The 15,449-nt window shown below is 44.8% G+C and overlaps 1 protein-coding gene and 1 pseudogene across 7 annotated transcripts in view; one reads left to right on the plus strand and one right to left on the minus strand.

The window, feature by feature from the left end:
- Ogg1 (8-oxoguanine DNA glycosylase) overlaps positions 1–15,449 on the minus strand; it is a 48,727-nt gene that overhangs the window by 13,413 nt on the left and 19,865 nt on the right. The window lies entirely within an intron of this gene.
- Positions 8,768–10,393, plus strand: LOC100755434 (annotated as a pseudogene).

Raw genomic sequence — 15,449 nt, forward strand, 5'->3', positions numbered from 1 at the left:
ATGCAGCCCCACAAAGTTCTACCCATAGGAAGGCTGAGCCCATCAGGCTCTGGGCAGAAAAGAGGCAAATGCAGGGTGGGCTACCAACATTGTGCCTGGGCTAGGAGCCTGCCTGAGAAATGCAGAGTGTGCTCTCCTTCTTGTGCATTCTCCCTGAGCTAGGGTTAGAGCTCTGGGAAAGGAGAGGAGACAGTTTCCTGAGGAAATGACCTATGAACTGAGCCACACAGAGAGATGAACTGTTTGTAGTGGCAAGAACCTGTAACCCCAGCACTTAGAAGGCTGAGTCTACAAAGTAAGTTTCAAGACAGCCATAACTGTTACACAGAGAAATCCTGTTTCGAAAAACAAAACAAAAAAAGATTGGTTCCAAAAAATGACCATGTGACTCAACCCGGGACACCCAGGCCTTCCTTAAAATTGTTCTATGTGGTCTGGCATGGTTGTATGCGCCTACATTCCCAGCCCTTGGGAAGTAGAGGCAATAAGGTCAGGAGTTCAAGGACAGCCTGACTTGAGACCTTGTTGCAAAAACAAAACAAATGGAGTTGAGATTAATGGTACAGCCTTGTAATCCCAACATTCTGGGGGTGGAGGTAGTAAAAACAGGAGTTCAGGGTCATCCTTGGCTAGGTATCAAATTTGAGGATAGCATCAGCTACATGAGGCCCTGTCTGACACAACAGAAAGGAAAGATAAAGGAAGAGAGTGTAGAGGAAGAGAGGAAAGAAGGAGGGAGATCAATCAAATAGAGGAAACAAAGGCAGCCAGTGACCCGTTTTCCTGCCATATGGATGAATCCTGAGAACGAGGTTAGCTCAGCAGCAGGGCAGGAGATAGAAAAGCAGACAGTCCTGGCTCCAGCCACATGTCCCCCTACCCAGACTACTAGTTATGTCAGCCTACAAAGGCTTCAGTTAGCTTAAACCAAGTTGTTTTGAAGTTTTGTCATTTGTAAATAAGAAAGAATAAGAGTATATTTGGACAAACCTAAAGGTGGAGGAAGGCCTGAGGGGATGACGTCAGGCTCTCTGCCTGCTACTGGGTACAGGGACAAGTAATGACTCATTGTCCCCAGGCTGCTTGTATCTTCTCAGAGAGAAAAGCAAACAAACAAACACCCACACATGAAACAAAGACAGTAACTCTAACAATAATAATGACATTAAACACTAGGTAAATATCAGCCAGGTACCAGCTGCTGTTTTCACCTTGTTTGAGCATACGGTAGGGTACCAGCAACATCCCATTCTTCACAGATGAGAAAACTGAGGTGTAGGATGTTACACACCTTGCTTGGTCCAAGTGGTTGAGCTAGAACACAAACTTGGCCACATGACTTGGGAGCAGTGCTTCTTGGTTGTGTAATTCGGTGGGATGCTCCCCGCCCCCCATCCCACCCAGTACAGTTTGTGTAAATAGTGTTTCCTTCCCTTGGGCAGAGCCCGTTTCGTGCAAGCATGGCAGCCTCACTTACAAACCACTCATTCCTCATTCATTACGCCTGTCCATAAGTATGGTAGGTGGCATGGGTAGAGAGTTCCAGGAACAGACAGGGTTTTGTGGAGGAGGGTGAGATCCAAGGTCTCCAAACTGGGTAGAAGTGTGAGAGGAGGAAGGTAGACACTGTACATAGAAGGCAGCATGCTCGAAGCCTGAAGGGGCCTGGCTCCTTTACTTTGAAGGAGCAGCTGTGAGAGTTTATTATTCTCTATCAAAGAGGTCAGGTAGGGAGCTGGGGCCTCTACCATAGGACGCTGTTCCTTGCATACTGCCTACTCTAAGGTAAGCAGTCCTGTGCTGGGCTACAGAGGACACGGAGGCTCACAGGGATGTGATGCTATGCAGTGTCTGCTGCCTCAGTACAGGCAGTTCCTGTTTCCTGCAGGCAGTTCCTGTTTCCTGCAGGCAGTTCTTTTGCTATTTTTTAATATTAAAAAATTTTAGGGGGCTGGAGAGATGGCTCAGAGGTTAAGAGCACTGACTGCTCTTCCAGAGGTCCTGAGTTCAATTCCCAGCAACCACATGGTGGCTCACAACCATCCGTTATGAGATCTGGTGCCCTCTTCTGGTGTGGAGATATACATGGAAGCAGAATGTTGTATACATAATAAATGAATAAATTCTTTAAAAAAATTTAATTACATGTCAATATGTGTTTGTGCACATGAATTTAGTGCTCTCAGCGGCCAGAAGAAGGCATCAGATACTATGAAGCTAAAGTTATCAGTCAAGAGTGACCTGACGTGAATGCTGGGAACTGAACTCATGTTCTCTGGGAACTGAACTCATGTTCTCTGGAAGAACAGCAAGTACTCTTTAACTGCTGAGCCATCTCTCCAGCCCACTTTTGTTGTTTTTTAAGGCAGAGTTTCATGGATCCCAGTCTGGTCTCAAACTCACTCTTGGGATGACCATGAGTATCTGATCCTCCTGTCCCTTCCTCCCACATGCTGGAATGCCAGGCATGCGCCACCATGCCTCCTGTACACTGTGCTGGCGATGGAATTCAGGGCCCTGTGAACGATAGGCAAGCACTCTACTAACTGAGCTACATCTCCAGCCTCATCTCTAAACAGTTATGACGGCTATGTCTGCTGTTACTGGGGCCAAACAGGCCTCCTTTGTGGGATCTGAAGGAAACTAGGATCCCTAGGAAGAGGAGGAATAAGTTCCAGCCATTGACCAATTTCTACCTGAAGCCACCCCAACACTTTGTGACTAATTGGGCAAAAGTGTATTTCATCTTGCTTGACCCTAGAAGGGGAGCATCTGCCACTCAAGAGTGTTTTCCAGAGCTCCAGATGCCTCTGTGAGTACAGAGGGATGCACTGGTGCAACAGCAGGTCCCCCAGGCTGCCAGCTCCTGAAAGAACTCCGGCTGAAAATGCCTTGGATGAATGTCAGAGAACTTTGGTCATCAGGAATAGTCCCCTCCTGGCCTAGGGCTCCAAATTCAACACAGAGAAGCAGGCACAAATGGTCCACGGTATGATGTACTCAGTCTGGGTACCACTGACTCCACTTACCTGCTCTACCTCCTCAAGCACACTTTTCTCCCTTACTCCACAGCTGTTTCTAGAGGTACAAGTGAGTAAGACTCCTGTGACAGGGAGATGATGGACAGGCAGTGGAGATGCAGGTGATAAGAGTGTGAGCAAGCTGCCAGGGACCTGGGGCAGAGAGTGACTCAACAACAGCTCCCAGGGCCAAGAGGGGCTTCAGGGAGGCTAAGACAGGAAGTTGTTCAGCAGATGACATTCTGGACTGAGGAACAAGATATAGAGGTGTGAGCAGCTGGCCTGCTTAGAGAGGTGAGAACTGGAGCTTCACGGGAACCCTGGGTGTGTGCAGGGAAGGGGAAGGGTAGATGAATTGCAAAATAGGCTAGCAGCAGACTGGGGGAAGCTGAAAATCAGTGCAGATTTTATTCTTCAGGGGAATGAGATCCCAGGGACTGCAAAGATGGCTAAGAGCACTGGAGGCTCTTCTAGGGAACCCAGGTTCAGTTCCTAGCACAACCAGCTGTGACTCCAGTTCCAGGGGGACTCAATGCCCTCTTACAGCCTCTGTGGGAAGTCACATGCTTGTGGTGTGCAGACATATATACAAGCCAAACAATCATACACATAAAATAAAAATAAAAAATAACAAAGTGTGGTCCCTGGATGTGTGTGCCTCAGCATCACCTGGGAACCTGAGGAAAAAGAAAAACTCTCAGGTCCATCCACAGACCTACAGAACTGGAAACTCTGAGGCTGGGGCCCAGTTATCTCAGTTTTTATTTTGTTTAGTTTTGAGATAGTGATCTACCTCTGTTTTTAAGATGTTCTCTGAGGCAGGTTAGGTGGTAGAAGTCTGTAGTTCCAGTCACCAAGAAGGCTGATACCTGAGAGTCACTTGAACTCAGGAGTTTGGAGCAGCTCTGTGTAAAACAAGATAGCCTTGCCTATAAAATGGGATGGATAGGTAGACAGACAGACAGACAGACAGACTGAGCATGGTAGTTCACATCTGTAAACCTAGCTCTTGGGAGGCTGAAACAGGAGGATTGCCAAAGTTAAAGATCAGTCTTGGGCTATATAGTGAGTTCCATGTCAGTTTGAGCTACATAGTGAAATCCTATCTCAAAAACCTGGTAAAGGGCCTACCACAAAAGCACAAGAATCTGAGTCCATATTCTCCAAAACCTGTATAAAAAGCATCTTTTTGCTATAACCCCTGCCTTGGAGGCTACCTGAAGATGGCCAGCTAGCCTAGCTGCACTGATGAGCTCGAGGATCAGTGAGTGATCCTATTTAAACAAGAAAATAAATAAAGATCTGAGCTAGACATATGGCCCAGGAGTTAAGAGCAATTGTTGCTGGATGGTGAGGACCAAAATTCAGATTTCAGCACTTATGTCAAGTGACTCACAACAGCTGTAACTCAAGCTCCAAGACATTCCAGACTTCCGATTCCTGTGGGCAACTGCATATACTCACGGAGACACATATGTACAGACACATATGGTGGAAGGATTTGGATTTTCTAAAGATTTATTTATTTATTTACTTACTTACTTATTTATTATGTATACAGTGTTCTGCCTACATGTCCAGAAGAGGGCACCAGATCCCATTACAGATGGTTGGGAGCCACCATATGGTTGCTGGGAATTGAACTCAGGACCTCTGGAGGAACAGGCAGTGCTCTTAACCCTTGAGCCATCTCTCCAGCCCCAGGATTTGGATTTTTAGTTTAAATTTGTTGTTGTATTGTTGTTTGGTTTTTCAAGACAGAGTTTCTCGGTATATCCCTGGCTGATCTAGAACAGCTAGGGCTACACAGTGAGACCCTGTCTCAAAACAAAAAAAAAGATAGGTAGATAAATAGATAGACAGATAAATAAATATAAAGGACACAAGTCATCAAGGAGACCCATGTTGACTGACCTCAGCTCTGCTCTCCACATGCATGTGTACACACACGTGACACATGTATGTTCAGGCACATATTGCACACATCACACACAAACACAAATAAATTCATATGAACAAATAAAACCAGGTGTGAGCTGGAGAGATGGCTCAGAGGTTAAGAGCACCGACTGCTCTTCCAAAGGTCCTGAGTTCAATTCTGAGCAACCACATGGTGGCTCACAACCATCCATTATAAGACCTGGTGCCCTGTACTGGTGTGCAGATATACATGGAAGCAGAATGTTGTATACATAATAAATAAATAAAATCTTAAAAAAATAAAACCAGGTGTGATGGTGCATTGTCTATAATCTCAGGGATCTGAGACAAGAGGACAAGGAGTTCAAGGTTATCTTTGGATACACAGCAAGTTTGAAGCCAGCCTAGGCTATATGAAACCCTGCCTCCAAAACAAAATAAAACAAAACCCAAAGGCAAATGAATGAGTAAATAAATGAATTCCTGGTGCACAGTAAAGTTTGAGGAGTATTTTCTGCTTGTAGTAGGGACTTGGAGTTCAAGGTTATCTTTGGATACACAGCAAGTTTGAAGCCAGCCTAGGCTATATGAAACCCTGCCTCCAAAACAAAATAAAACAAAACCCAAAGGCAAATGAATGAGTAAATAAATGAATTCCTGGTGCACAGTAAAGTTTGAGGAGTATTTTCTGCTTGTAGTAGGGACTTGGGGGAAGTTTGGGAGCAGGGCAATGCCATATTGGCATTCTGATATAGCAGCACGGGGGGCTAGATTGATTAAAGAGAGTGAGGGAAGTCAGGCTGATGGAAACACAAGGTAGAAAAACAAAGTTGATGGGCTGGGATGTAGGTTAGTGATAGAGTGCTTACTCTGGGTTCTATTCTCAGTACCCCTATGCCCCCCCCAAAGGAAAAACAAACAAACAAAAAGCAAGAGTGATAAATACCTTCCCAAATCTGTCATCTAATCTCTCTCTTTCCCTCCCTCTCCTCTGTTCCCTTCACATGCAAAGATGCTCTGATAGTCAGCTGAACTAAAGATTGCAACTTCTCTTGAAGTTAGATGTGATCATGTGATTAAGCTTTAGCCAGTGAGATATGGGTTGAGGATGGGAGAGATTTGTGTAATGAGGCCATGAGTTCTCAGGTCTGTGGTCTCTATGTGTTCCCATTCTCCCTAGGATGATGAAGCATGGTGGGAGCCATCTTGAAACACGGTAGAGGTAATACCATAGTAATAGAGAAGCCACAAGAGGCAGACAGGATCTTTCTAACCTTGTCATCATAACCACCTGGGGATGCTTTTAGCCAGATGTTACACACGCCATTTAACTCACAATTACTCTGTTAAACAAGCAAGGGAAGGGCTGTGCCGAGCCCTTTATTCCTCCCTCCTTCCCTCCCTTCCATACTCCCTCCCTTCCTTCTATCCATCACTCCTGTCCATCCTTCCTCCCTTCCTTCCATCTCCTCAGAAGGAGGTAAGATAACTTACAAAGAGAGATGAGTTGCATAAATGCAAAAATAAAGGTGAGCCTATTAGGTTTTTTTGTTTGTTTTTTGTTTTGTTTTGTTTTGTTTTTTTCGAGACAGGGTTTCTCTGTGTAGCTTTGGAGCTTATCCTGGCACTTGCTCTGTAGACCAGGCTGGCCACAAACTCATAGAGATCCTCCTGCCTCTGCCTCCTGAGTGCTGGGATTAAAGGCATGCACCACCAACCCCCGGCAAGCCTATTAGTTTTAATGGGGCTGCTCTCATTAGATATGAAATTTCGCTCTAATCATCTTCAAAGCCAACACATGAATGTAAGTGAAATTGGTTCAGAATGTTTGACTGTAGAGGAAAAGACAACTTCCCGTTGGCTATAAAAACTCGGGTCATTTCTTGTGTGGAGACTGGAATGAAGCTTTGAAATGTTCTCTGAACCTCTGACAAAATGGAACCAGAATTACATGGGAGATTATTCCCTCCCCTGTCCTCTCTCTCTTAGACAAGATAGTCTGAAATTCAATATGTAGCTGAGGACGGCCCTGAGTTTACCCTGCTGACTCTACCTACCTAATACTGAGTTTACAGATTAGTTTCTTGGTACTGGATATTGAACCCAAGACTGTACTGAACAGGCAAGCCCTGTAAACTGAGCCACATGCACAGCCTCCTCCCCTCCCCTACCTTTCTTAAAGATTCTTGATACCCAGCTCTGGGAAAGCAGAGGCAGGCATATCTCTGTGAGTTTGAGCCCAGCCTAGTCTACATAGAGAGTTTCAGGCCTGCCACAGCTACAGAGTGAGAGCCAGTCTCTCTCTCTCTCTCTCTCTCTCTCTCTCTCTCTCTCTCTCTCTCTCTCTCACACACACACACACAGAGAGAGAGAGAGAGAGAGAGAGAGAGATTTATTTGTTTGTTTATTTATTTCTGTGTATGTGCACCCTTTGTGAATTCATATGCACCACCTGCATGCTGGTGCCTGAGGGGGCCAGAAGAGAGCATCTGACTCCCTGGAACTAAAGTTACAGGAGTTTTGAGCCACCCTTGTGGGTACTGGGAACCAAACCTCTGGTTCTCAGCAACAGCAGTAGATGTTCTTAATCCCTGAGCCATCTCTCCAGCTCCCCCAGCTCCTGTCTTGTGACCTTTGATAAAGTATAAGGCACATTAAAATACAACTCTGGGAAGACGTTTCAATGAAGGACCCACTGGGCGTGATATACTTGGCACAAACAAGTTCATTTGCCCACTGTCACAAACCTATACAGGGGGAAAGTGAAATGGCTCAGTGGGTAAAGGAGCTTGCCACTAAATCTGACAGCCTGGGTTTGATCTTTGGGACCCATATGGTGGCAGAAGAGAACCAACTCTCCCAGTTGGCCTCCACAAAAGGGTGTTGTGGAATTTGTGCACACTTGTGCACATACACACAAATAAATAAATTTAAATTAGAACTTTTATTTTGTTGCTTCAATTTTAACATATTCCAGCTTCCCCTGATGCAAGTGGCATCATTATTATTAAAGGATCCAACAACCTAAAATCTGCAAAATATCATAATAAGGAAGAAATAATAAAGTGGTTACAGTTGGTCCTAGAAAGACCACTGATATAGACTTGCCTTCACAAATAAGGTTTATTGAGAGAAAGCCTTGAGATGGTTTGAATAAGAATGGCCTCCATAGGCTCATATATTTGAACGCTTAGTCATCAGGGAGTGGCACTATTTGAGAATGACAAGAAGAATTAGGAAGTTGGGCTTTGGTGGCACATGCCTTTAATCCCAGCACTCAGGAGGCAGAGGCAAGCTGATCTCTGTGAGTTCAAGACCAGCCTGGTCTACAAGAGCTAGTTCCAGGACAGCCTCCAAAGCCACAGAGAAATCCTGTCTCAAAAAACCAAAACAAACAAACAAACAAAAAATTAGGAGCTATGGACTTTCCGGAGTGGGTGTAGCCTTGTTGGAGGAAATGTGTTATTGGGGCTGGGCTTTGAGGTTTCCAAAGCCCAGGACAAGCCCAGTGTCTCTCTTTGCCTATGGATCAGGGTGTAGCTCTCAGTTACTGCTCAGTTACACTGCCCTCCTGCAGGCCACCATGCTCCCATGATGATGATAATGGACCTCAGAAACTCTAAGAAAGCCCCCAATTGAATGCTTTCCTTTATCAGAACTGCCTTGGACGTGGTGTCTCTTCTCAGCAATAGAACAGTGACTAGGACAAGCCTCAAGGCTGTGATTAGGCCCCAAGATGGGAAAAAAGAGAGCATTAGAAAGAAAATGGTACAGTGCATCCAAATCTGCTTATCAGAGTCTTAAAAGGAAGACGACGATCCCCTGCCATGACGGGCTATCCAGTGCTCATGCTCAATCATAATACAAAGCATGAATAGGGAAGAAAAATTCAATCCAGAAATAGCAATGCTGCTAAGACAATTGCAGACATAATCCAGACATGTTTGTAACCTAAATCTATGATAAAGATGCTTTTGGACCCAATGGGAGCCATCATAATGACCAATGATGGCAATGCCATTCTTCAAGAGATTCAATTCTAGCATCTAGCAGCCAACCCCACGATTGAAATTATCAGGACCCAGTATGAAGAGGTTGGAGGTGGGACCACATCAGTAATTATTCTTGCAGGAGAAATGCTGTCTGTGGCTGAGAACTTCCCAGAGTGCTCAGATGCACCCCTCAGTGGTGATCACTTCTTATCACATGACACTGATGACATGGTCAGCACTCTGAAAATCAGTATCCCGGCTAATGTCAATAACTGTGATATGATACTGAACATCATCAATAGAACTATTACTACAAAAGTCATCAGTCAGTGGTTCTCTTTGCCATGCAGCATTGTCTTTGGATGCTGTGAAGACTGTCCAGTTTGAAGACAATGCCTGAAAGGAAATTGATGTCAAGAAGTGTGCAAGGGAGGAAAAGATACCTGGAAGCATCACTGAAGACTCCTATGCCTTATGTGGAGTCATATTAACAAGGTTGTGACCCATCCATGAACGCACCACTGTATCAAGAGCCCTCAAATTGTGCTACTGAATTCTTCTCTGGAGTACAAGAAAGGAGAAAGCCAGACTGGCATTGAGATTACAGGAGATGAGGACTTAACCCAAACCCTTCAAATGGAAGAAGAGTACATCCAGCAGTTGTATGAGGATATTATCCAGCTGAAGACTGATGTGGTCATCTCAGAAAAGAGCATCTCAGATTTAGCTCAGCACTACCTCATGGGGGCCAGTGTCACAGACTTTCATAGAGTCTGGAAGACAGACAAAAATCACATTGCTAGAGCCTGTGGGACATGGACAGACAGCCGACCAGAGGAACTGGGAGAAGATGTTGGTACAGGGGCAGGCCTATTGGAAATCAAGAAGATTGGACATGAGCACTTGACATTCATCACTGAGTGTGAAGACCCAAAGGCCTGCACATTCTTCTTAGAGGAACCATCTTAGAGGAACCAGGAGATCCTCTCAGAAGAGAACCCAACCTACAGGATACCATACAAGTCTGTCACAACATTCTCCTGTATCCTCAGCTGCTGCCTGGTGGTGGAGATGGCTGTGGCCCATGCCTTGACAGAAAATTCTAAGGCCATGACTGATGTTGAACAATGCCCATGCAGAGCTGTGGCTCAGGCTTTAGAGGTCATTCCTTGTACCTTGAACCAGAACTGGGGTCCAGTATCATTTGTCTACTTAACCCCCTTTGGGTCAAGCCTGCACAGCAGAGCTATGAGACCTGGGGTGTAAACAGTGAGACTCGTACCTCAGTGAACATGAGAGAGCTGGGTAGATGAAAGCCATTGGCTGTGAAGCTACAAACACAAAACAGCAGTGGAGACTCCAGTTCTGCTTCTGTGGAATGATGATATTGTCTCTGGCCACATGAAGAAGTTTGATGACCAAAACCAGCAAAGCAGTACTCCAGATGCTGGCCAGGAGTGAGTGGTGAGCAAGGTGACTGCAACGCACAGAACCATCACTCCCTCCTTTCCTGAACCAGAGTTTCAGGAACACTGTAGATGGACAGCTTTGTTTGCAAAGGATCAGGTTGAGGGGCAGCCCCCAGTCTGTCCCATCTCAGTTTGCAAAAAGCCCTGACATGCATCTGTCTCTTCTCTATTGTAAATTTTCCGTTTAGTTTGCTTCCAGTGACTAAATCTAAGTCATTACATAAAAAAAAGAAAGAAAAGGAAGAAGAAGCAACCCCAAATGTGTAGAGGGTTGGAGAGATGGTTCTACAGTTAGGAATGCTTGCTGTTCTTGCAGAGGATTCAGGTTTGGTCCCTAGCACTTAGATCAGGAGGCTCACAGCTACCTGTAACTTCAGTTTCAGGGACCCAACACCCTCTTCTGACATCTGTGGGATTCTGTCAACATGTGGTGGGAATACACACACACACACACACACACACACACACACACACACACACACACACACACACAAATAAATATGAAAAAATAAATAAGTTTAAGCCTGGAGAAGAGCATCAGGAAGAGTGAGAATAAGGTGGGGAGCCACCACAGGATAACAGCAGCTGTGTTCCAACAAGTAAAGTCTCTCTTTTGTCTAAGATGAGGAACCTGGGGTTCAGAAAGGGGAAGGGCCAGATCAGATAGCTGACACCAAGTCAGTTTTGTAAGCTGGGTCCCAACTGTAAATGTCAACTGTGTACATCTTTTTCTCAGTCCTCTTGCATGAATACATAACAAAATCAGGCATGAGGCTGGAGGGTTAGGAAGAAGGCACAAGAGGAGGTCTGTGCTGGCCATAGGACTGCTGAGGTCTGATGAGACTGGAAGTCTGCAGGGACCTTTGGTTCCCTGGGACAGACTGTTCCTGATACACTGAGACTAGGCACCAAAAAGATAGTGGGGGACTCCCAAATATGGAGCATGACTAAAACAGTGGATTCCAGAAAAGGAGAAATAATTTGAAACTTAGATCTCTTAGATCTGCTGTTCAGGAAAGAAAATATCACTCTTCTACCTCTTTCTTTTCTGTAGGTCTGGCATTTTGAGACTATGTAGTCCTGGCCACCAGGAATGCACTATGTAGCTGAGGCTGACTTTGAACTTGTGGTGGACATCTTGCCTCTGGCCTCCAAGTGTTGCAATTACAGGCATGAGCTGCTATGTCCAGCTATTTATAAATTTTAAACAAAAATCTAAATAATTTCAATTCAAGTGTGTATCTCACGCTTGTAGCCCAGCATCTAGGAAGATGGGCAGGATAATCAGCCCAAGCTAAAGGCCATCTTGAGCCTTTAGTTCTAGATGTTCCAGAATAGACTGGACTAGAGAGTAAAAGTATGTCTCAAAAAACATCAAAGAAAAAAGTGTGTGTGTGTGTGTGTGTGTGTGTGTGTGTGTGTGTGTGTGTGTGTAGGGGACTTAGTGGGTAACAGTGCTTGTTATGCAACCCTTATGACATGGGCTTGATTTCCAGATCCAATGGAAAGCCTCCACACTCATGCTGCACACCTTCAACCACACAAACCCACACATCATAATTAATATAATAATAATAATAATGCCAGACAGTGGTGGTGCACGCCTTTAATCCCAGCACTCGGGAGGCAGAGGCAGGCGGATCTCTGTGAGTTCGAGACCAGTCTGCTCTCTAGAGCGAGTGCCCAGATAGGCTCCAAAGCTACACAGAGAAACCTGTCTCGAAAAACCAAAAAAAAAAAAAAAAAAAAAAAAACACAAAAAAAACAAAACAAAACAAAACCCAAACCTCCTGACCCTCCTGCTGTGGCCTCCTGGGTGATGAGATTACAAGCTGGTGGCACCACACCTAGTTTGGCACTGAGGGTTAAATCTAGGGCCCCAAGGATGCCAAGGATACCAGGCAAGCACTCTACTACTAAGCCACACTCCCCGACTTCTCTTTACTTTTTATTTTGAGACAGGGTCTCACCAAGTTGCTCTAGCTAGCTTTGAGTTCACTTGCTAGCCCAAGCTGTGGTTTTCTAGCTTCAAGTTGCCCCAAGTAGCTGCAATTACAAACTTGTGCCACCAGACATGGCTGAGAATAATTTTAAAAATTATTTATTTCTTATTTCATGTGCCTGCATGTATGCCTGTATGAGGGTGTTAGATACCCTGGAACTGGAGTTACAGTTGTGAGCTGCCATGTAGGTGCTGGGAATTGAACCCGGATCCTCTGGAAGAGCAGCCAGTGTTCTTAACCACTGAACCATCTCTCCAGCCCACGGTGTAGCAGTTTTCAGAAGAAAAAAAATTATAAAGTTAGCGTTACTCAAAGAAAAGGGGGGGGGGCTGGGGAATCCAGACACATAAACAAAAGGAAGAGAACTTTTAAAAGCTAACATTTACGGTGTTCTTTCTACTCCACTGTGAATAAATTTATGGTTTGCATGTTACTTTGAAGTTACCATACAACATGCCTGCTTAACCTCAAAAGGATGCATTCTTCTATATATAGGTCACAGAGCCACCAATTACAAGCTGTGAATATTCCACCCAGCAACTATACATAATAATTTTGTTGTCATAAAATATTTCTTGAGGCTGAGGGATGGCTCAATTAGTAAAGTGTTCGCTGCATAAGCATGAGGACCTAAGTTTGAATCCCTTTCTTTGGGGGGCAGTGTTCAAGACAGGGTCTCACTCAGACCAGGCTGGCCTTGAACTCACAGAGATCTGTCTGTCTCTGCCCCCTGAGTGCTGGGATTAAAAGTGTCTGCCACCATTCCCCAGCTGAGTTTGGATCCCTAATACCTATGTAAAAAGCTGGGCTCAGTAGTATGTGGCTGCTAAAGTTTGCTGGCCAGCCAATCTATCCAATTTGTGAGCTCTGGGCTCAGTAAGAGGGCCTGTCTCAAAACCTAAAGCAACAGAGAAAACACCCATGGTTGATCTCTGGCCTCCACAGGTATATACACATACACACAGACAGACAGACAGACAGACAGACAGACAGACAGACAGACACACACACACACACACACACACACACACACACACACACACAGTAAATGATATTTAAAGTTCAGCTGTGAATGGCTATTAAATGGGCTTTCCTTTTTGCTGTATCCTTTTCTTACTAGTGAGGCAGAAAATGCCATAGGCATACTCTATCTCATCTACATCCTTGGTGATTTGTTAGGTTCTTGGTATGAGTTTTAGGTGGTGTTTGTATAGTGAAAATATTAAGCCATTGCCCTTTTTTTTTTGAGACTAGGTCTCATTTTGTAGCAGAAGCTAGTCTTTTGTGGCAGTTCTCTTGTTTTAGCCTCCCAAATGCAAGGATTACAAGTGTGAGCCACTAGAATTACAGTTGGGGCACTGTGTTGAGAAGCACTTTTCTAGTCTGAAGTCTATTTCACTGTTAACCACAATTTGAAGTAGAATAAATTACACTTTTCTCCCAACAAAAGTGAAAGATGTTTGTCAATTTATTTAGTTTTGATTTTTGAAGGCAGGGCTTCCCTGTGTAGCCATGTGTTTCTGGAACTCACAGAAATCCACCTGACTCTACCCCTGGGGGCTGAGATTAAAGGTGTGTGCCACCAGGCAGAAGTTTTGTTTTGTTTTGTTTTTGTATTTTTGAGACAGGGTTTCCTCTGTGTAGCTTTGGAGCCTATCCTGGAACTCTCTCTGTAGACCAGGTTAGCTTTGAACTTACAGAGATCCATCTGCCTCTGCCTCCCAAGTGCTGGGATTAAAGGCATGTGCCACCATTGCCTGGCCAAGAAGTTTTTTATTTTTTATAAATAAGCTTGCTCATCTTTTCTTTATGGTGTCTCCTGTTTTCTCTAGTGTTAGAGAAGCACTCATCCCTTCAATAAATGACCCTCCATCGGGTTAAAAAATTTATGGAAGACCTGGGGATGTATCTCAGTGGTACAGCATTTGTCTAATATAGACAAGGCCCTGAACTCCAACACCAGGAAAGGAGCGGGGGCGGGGGGGGGGGTAAGAAGAAAGGGAAGAAAATAATTCAAAGAAAAAAGAAGGACTCATCTTTCTTCCAGGTTTTAGAATCATGTCCCTTTTTTCCCCCCTACATATATTTGATTGTCCTTGGCTACTCACTGGAAGTAGCTAAAACAGGAGTTAAGCTTATTCATGTATATCCAAAATACTGGAAGAATAGGTACCAAAAAAGTTACCCTGGTTATCTGTGGCTAACAGGAACGAGATTGAAGTAGATCCCCTGTTTCTGCCTGCCCAGCATTCTCATTTCCTTTAGGCCAGGTAGTTCTCTCCTGTGTGTGGCTGACTACCCACCATAGAATATTTGTCCAGTATGATGCCTTATTCCCCTGGTAACATTCTGGAAGCCAAGGGTAGCGACATCACACAATTACACAGAGAGATTCAGGGACTCAAGAGCCCTTCTCTGCTAGGTAGGGAATATTATTCTGTACTGCAAATGGGGTCATCATGGGAAGAGAAATCAAGACACAGAGGAGAGAGGGAAGATCCATGAACTCGGCATGTCTGGTTCTAGTCTCGGATGCCCTGGTACTTGGTGGCTGTACTTTGATCTGTGCTAGCTATGATACATCAAGTTTTAAGGCTGTGAATGTAACACTAAGCAGGGAGAAGCAGATGGCCAGGAGGTCAAGGTCATCTTCAGACCGCATAGCAAATCTGGGGTCAACCTGGGCTACACAAAACTCTGTACCAACAAAATAAAAGCAGGGCTGGAGACACGGCTATGGTTAAAAACACTTGCTGCTCTTGCAGAGGACTTGGGTTCAGTTCCCAGCACTGACACAGAGGCTAATGATCATATGTAACTACAGTTCATATGTAACATACGGTATATGATGCCCTCTTCTGTCTTCCAAGGGCTCCTGCATGAGCATGATGCACATACACACTGGCAAGCTCACACACAGACACCTTATCATCCAGTGTGTTGTCACAGAGATAAACACAACTGTATTAACACTACTCTCTAGCTCAATAGCATGTTGGATGGGTGCTAAGAGGTTTGGGCCTGGGCCAGAAGTGGGTTAGGAAT

Source organism: Cricetulus griseus, chromosome 8, assembly GCF_003668045.3.
Source record: "Cricetulus griseus strain 17A/GY chromosome 8, alternate assembly CriGri-PICRH-1.0, whole genome shotgun sequence".
Taxonomy (NCBI): Eukaryota; Metazoa; Chordata; class Mammalia; order Rodentia; family Cricetidae; genus Cricetulus; species Cricetulus griseus.